General features: G+C 40.7%; 1 non-coding gene across 1 annotated transcript; it reads right to left on the bottom strand.

Moving 5' to 3' along the window:
- Nucleotides 1-824: 824 nt before the first annotated feature.
- trnae-uuc (transfer RNA glutamic acid (anticodon UUC)) lies at nucleotides 825-896 on the bottom strand. The gene has a single exon. It is a non-coding gene; the product is annotated as a tRNA-Glu (tRNA).
- Nucleotides 897-6,157: the final 5,261 nt, after the last annotated feature.

Here is a 6,157-nt window from a genome sequence, read left to right as displayed (position 1 = left end):
TTAAATATACATCTATTTAAAAAAAGTTAATCAATTAATAGTGGGAAACTGAAATCCTCCAGAGTTTTGTATGTGATAATGGGATCATTAAATTTGCAGAACAAATATATTAACATAATAAATAAGTGCAGTGCTGGTTTTAAAGCTGCAATATTTCTATACAAACAATAGATCAATTACTGTGTGGAAAGTGGGACTTGTAGTGACGAACTCCCAATTCTGTAGTCTCCTCTGCTCTTCTGAGTGTTTTTATGTCTTTTAGCTCCTTTTGATTTTACAGAACATTTACTGTAGTCTCACTTATTTCCAGCTGCAGCAGCAGGCAGATGTTTTCAGCAGGCTCTGAAAAACACACCGTGTATTATCTGCCCAGAATCAAATGGAAGACACAGTTAGAGGTTAGAGACCAGAAAGTGGAGCATTCAGCAGCTAAACCAGATATTTCTCTCAGTGGCTGGGGGACACCAAACCAGAGCTAAAAGAGGAGTAAATATTTTACTACAAAGTTTCTAAAAAATGCAATGGGGGTGTGGTTTGTGGTATTGGTGAGAGAAATATGATTCAGAAAGGTAATTTCTAATTTCAACCTCTTTCTCAGCACTCAAAAGAAAAAAAGAACAGATCAGAATAAATTATTTCTACTCATGTTACCACTCTACAAACTGAATGGGGATTTCTTTCGTTCTATGTTTACAATCACACACATGCAGAGATTATAGAAATATAGATGTGGAAGGATGGATTGACGTAGCAGCACAATTACAGGTGACGAGCCCTGGTCAACTAGCAAACAATGCCAAATCACTTCAAGAAGCCAAGAGTTGTTCCCATACCGGGAGTTGAACCCGGGCCGCCTGGGTGAAAACCAGGAATCCTAACCGCTAGACCATATGGGAGGCTTGGGTAGACCTGTGGAGTAATGGATACCGATATCTAATCAGATTACAGTTACTTTTTAGTAAAAATGGGGATCATTACAATTTTAAAATACATTTTAAAATGAAGCACAATATGGGTGCCCGGTTAGCACAGTCGGTAGAGCTGGCGACCCATGTACGGAGTTGCTTCGGCTTCGAATCCGACTTGTGGTCCTCTGCTGCGTGTCATCCCCTCTCTCTCCACCCACCTAAGCTGTCTCTATAAAAATAAAGCCAAAAAAATGACTATGCTACCATGCACATGTGGGTATATGTTGCACACATTGCAACACACACGTCTCACAACACCACTGAAACCAGTGAAACCGTAGATAATCTCATAGTTGCCAATTCCTTCTCATGGCCTCTAGTGAAAATAGTGCTTTGACTGTGTGAAAATTTCACCCTTACTTTGTCTTATAGCAGAAAAGAGGAACAACATCACAGTATAGTGCAATTTCTGCCTTCCAGCTGTGAAAATGGTCTACAGGCCTGAATGTGCTTATTTAAAAATAAAGAATGAAAGGTTTGTCTCTCTTAAGTCACTGAGCAGAGGACACATTGTTAATGCTAAACATCTTGGTTTCCATTTTCTTTTCTAAGGTTACATTGTTCTTATAGAACATGTTCTTTTCTCCTGTCTTTATTTGCATATTCAGTATTCAAAGTAACATAAAGTAATCAAGTTACGTTACTTTCATATTCTACTACATCAGCAACAGCCAATCATATTGCAGAACCAAGCCAATCTCTCTACACAGTGTACAAACCAAGCCCCGCAGGAAGAGAGCCAATTTCACATAGTGGCAATGGCGTCCGTCACGTGATGCACACTGACTTTTTTGAGCATCAACACCCCCACGAAATGACTCATTCACTATCTGAATTTGATCAATTCAGTCCGATAACGTTTGGAAAGTGTAGAAGAGCCACACGATTAAATCATATTATCTCCATTCATTGAGGCTGCTAGTTGAGCGTTACTTATTCTTGATGTTGATGCTTATGTTCTTGCTGTACAGTTTCTGACTGCCTCTTCGTCCTTCTCTTTAGTTTTTGAGGATGAGAGAAGCCAGAGTGCACATGTATATAAAAACATCCATGTGCTTGAAGTAAAATTCCTGGGTCTTATTTTCATAGTTAAGTCCATAATTCCCATCAGTTATAAAAACATTTGACTCACCGGCTTGAGTTTTTAAAGATACACAGCCTCTACACACGCAGTTCTTCATGTACATCAGGTGGGGTTTTAACATGTAAAGCTTGACCCGGTTATCTAAACCACTCATTGGAAGCTGAAAGGAAAATTGTGTCATAACTGTCAGTTGCTCAAGATTCATACAACCACAGGAAGTACCGCAAGTCAAAATTGGTTTATAATATAATAGGCTCAAAGTTAATTCATGTATTTATTTTTTATCTTCTGTATTCTACTGTGTACTTCTTTCATTAGTGTGTTAGTTATTTATTGTTCTACTCACTTGCTTTCTATCCTTTTATATGGATGGCTGTTGTAAAATGTATTTGCACTTTGTGGCCCTGTTTATGGTCTATTAGCTCTATTAGCACATGCACTGGGAGGCAGGTGACACAGTGCAGTCGTGCCAGCGGTGTTGGTAGTAATGTGCCAACAAAGGGCAGAAGAATACTGGCTTTATTGGTATGAATTTAATACACAGCAATGAGACACACACACCCCACCCCATTCATACTTATGATAGTGATTTAATGCATCTTGAGCTAATTGGGCAGCGATTAGATATCAAGCTACCCAAATGTAAAGGCAAAAGTCATCAGGATGTGGTTTCAGACACATTATAGCCACATGGTGAAAAGGTGTAAATGCATCTGTTTCTCTCTAAGATGCACATTAACTCCTTTGAAGTGGGGCGTCAGTGGGGATCTGCTCCCTGTCATAACGGCAGCTGAAGTAACACTGAAATTGGCTGCTCTTTTCCCATCTTCATTAAAGGAACATGAAGAAACTCCAGCTACTGCAACACATACCATCAAACAGACGGCAAGGCAAGCTGCCGCGGTGTTTATCTGATCCATGATCAGTTCAACCACTGAATGTGTGTGTGTGAGAGAGAGCAGCATGAATATGAACAGTCCATGAAGACTTTTGTCTCACTTGTCCACATCCATATGAGTCCTCCGCGTGTTTAATAACCTAAACACATGGACATTGTACGATATATGCTGAGATAACTTGTGTTATGAATTGGCGCTGTACAAACTGAATTGTGTTAGTTGATTTTGTAGAAGTCTGTCTTCTTCTGGTGTTGGTGGCAGTTCCAAAACAGCTCCAGGTGCATTACCACAATCTTTTGAACTAGAGTAGAACTGAACCTGATTTTCATAGATCACGGATCATGGACAATTCTTACATATAGAACCTTCAAAAAGTTGTATCAATGTCTTCCCAAACCAGAGGATTCACTCTTTCCAACTACTGTACAGAAAATGATCCACTCAAGTATTAAATCAAGTAAATGGATTCTGGGACAAAATGTTCCCAAACTGAGATGTACCAGGAGCTGTGACATTAAACTGTCCTGGAGCTCCTGCTCTAAATAATATAATAAGCAACCAAAAAACCAGACATGTGATGGGACGCTCAAGGACACAGAAAAAATGTCTGAACGGGTGTTCGATCACACAAAGGAGCATCTGTGACTGTGTGTTCAGAGGCCTGCAGGGGATTAACTTCAGCTCAATGGGACAGTGTGTTTTGTTTATGTCTGTGTACAGTATTGGCCTAGTGACAATAGGAGCAGTGTAACTAAATGACTGTACCATAAGTAGGGCAGACCGGTGGCTCAGCAGGCAGGGACAACTCACTCTGAGCTGGCGGCGGTTCGGTTTTGCTCGCTGTTGGCCTTCATTCTGTGTCAGCTGCTTTATTCCAACAGAATTAACCGTGAAATGTCATGAAAATGATCGTTACAAGAAAAAAAAATCACAATCAGTAGAAGGAGCAAATTTAAATGTCAGAAAATGTTTTATGCTAACCATTTTTGTTTCTGTTTCCACATGCCTCCAAGCTGTGTGCTTTCTCTTCCCCCCACCCTCTCTCTTTCTCTCTTTGTGTGGCCTGTCCTCTTCCAGGTCTCCGTGGTGGAGGGGAGGTCATATGGCTCAGGTCCCACTTGGCAACACCTGAAGTTGTTCAATGTCCTCCTGGATCCACACTCTTCACATGAATTTTATGATTTACATGTATCGGAAATTTTAAATCATCGTAATTTGTGTATAATGTGATTTTGCTGGTCTGCTGTGTGCAAGAGTCATCCTCTGTGGCTTCTCCTTACCCAAAAAAGGGTCTAAACACAGATTGTGTTGTACACTGGACAGATTGTAAAGCCCCCCTGAGGCAAATTGCGATTTTGAGCTATATAAATAAGATTTCACTTGACCTGCTAATCAATGCACTCCTTCATTTAAAACTGTCTTTTTCTTTGGCACTAATTCCTGTGGTGTTTCTGCACTGCCCTGTTAGAGGTGGTGGGATGGTGCCCTTTTACGGTTCATCTTTGGTGGCTTCCAATACTCATGATAACCATGCAGCTGTTGTAGTTTGAAACTTAATTATAAATGTCATAAAGTATCACTTCCTGTAGCCACAACTGCACTGAAATGTCACTTTGCATTTACTATACATAAAACTGTTGGATAAAATGATATCCTGATCCAGGTGTACCAAAATACGGGGTCTTTTGGCCATAATCCTGTTTGAGCTCTAATTCTGAGTCACACAAGAACAAGGAAGTTTGTTTCTTGATTTTAATTCAATGCAGAAAAATGTAGTTTTGTACAAGATAAATCACTTTACTCATACCACAAAGACTACAAAAACCCATAGATTGTATAATTAAGCCTCAAGTGGCTGTTTGAGGAACTGCAGTTTTTGTTACATACGTGTTGGCTTCATTTGCCATTTCTCAAAGTCGAGCAAAGGTGTTTAACCAAAGAAAATGGATCCTTACATTTGTCAAAAAGCGTGAATTGTAGGCAATGACAATTCAAAGACACTGGTGCAGTTCAATCTCATAATTTACTGATTGGTCCACTTGTTCACTTTTGCTGTTTTCACAACTAAAACTCTAACTAAACTAACAACTAAAAGATTTACGAGGCTTCACCTCCTGTGTGGCAGGGCAGAGCTACTAGACAGCATCTGCATATGGAAAAGGTCTAATGAACTGTATATAGTCTAGACCAAAGCTGTGCTACATCAGCCAGAAACAGAGACAGTAGAGCCATGCTTCCACTGCATGATATGGCTCAACTCGACTTGCTCTTTGCAGTGGCCAATCCAGCAGTAAGACCAGTCAAACTGCTCCACAGTCAGTCTGAGATGTCACTAAAACTGGGCGCTATCCAGACCGAGTTCATGGACCAAACTACGATACCCTCTGTGTCCTCGTTTAGTAAATTTCGTGTACCCAGCTTTGACGTCTGTGTCTGGCTTGGACTCAACGCTGCAAAACAGCGATAGCTAGAGTGTGTTTGAGAGACAGCGGTGGTCGAGCGACATAGACATTGAACGAAGAGAGGGAGCGGGAGTGAGAAAGCCGATTAAACAGATAAGTAAAACGCTATTTTCTAATTGTTTCACAGCAGTTAGGTTCACCACACGTAACACCACTGCACTTGTGGACGCCGCAACGTCTGATTTGATCTGATCACAGCCAAACACTTCTCCTATGTGTGACCAGCAGTCTGCATGCAACAAATTCTCACTTGCAACACACAGAGTCCAGAACATTGTCTACTTTCTATTATTAAGTAGAAAGAGGAAGAGAGAATGCAGCGGTTGAGGGTATGGAGGCCTCTTCCTCTTGTTCATCCTGTTGCAGAGTCATGAATGAACAGGTTCCTGGCAGACTGAATGGAGAAGTAGTGTGTGTATGTGTGCAAAGTGCATCCAGATCTCTTATCATTCATGCTTTTCAGTCATTCAAGTGTGTATGAATGTTGCTTTCCATGCTGCTTGATGACATTTAATGTGAGGTGAACTTGAGGATGTGAGGTGCAAATCTTTAAGCTCCAGTAAAGAGTTTGCACAAGACTCGAAACTGACCTGTCACATTAAAAAACACTGACCTGAACCGAATCAGGATGAGAATATGGACTGAATATGGATATGCAGTCTGGGAGGTCCCTAAGGAAATAGAAGCCAAACTATTCAGAGTCCAGAACCTGCGTTTGATTAGTATTAAGACCACCACGCCAGA

Source organism: Dicentrarchus labrax, unplaced genomic scaffold (genome assembly GCF_905237075.1).
Source record: "Dicentrarchus labrax unplaced genomic scaffold, dlabrax2021, whole genome shotgun sequence".
NCBI classification, from domain to species: Eukaryota; Metazoa; Chordata; class Actinopteri; family Moronidae; genus Dicentrarchus; species Dicentrarchus labrax.
This window is presented reverse-complemented; position numbering and strand designations above follow the sequence as displayed.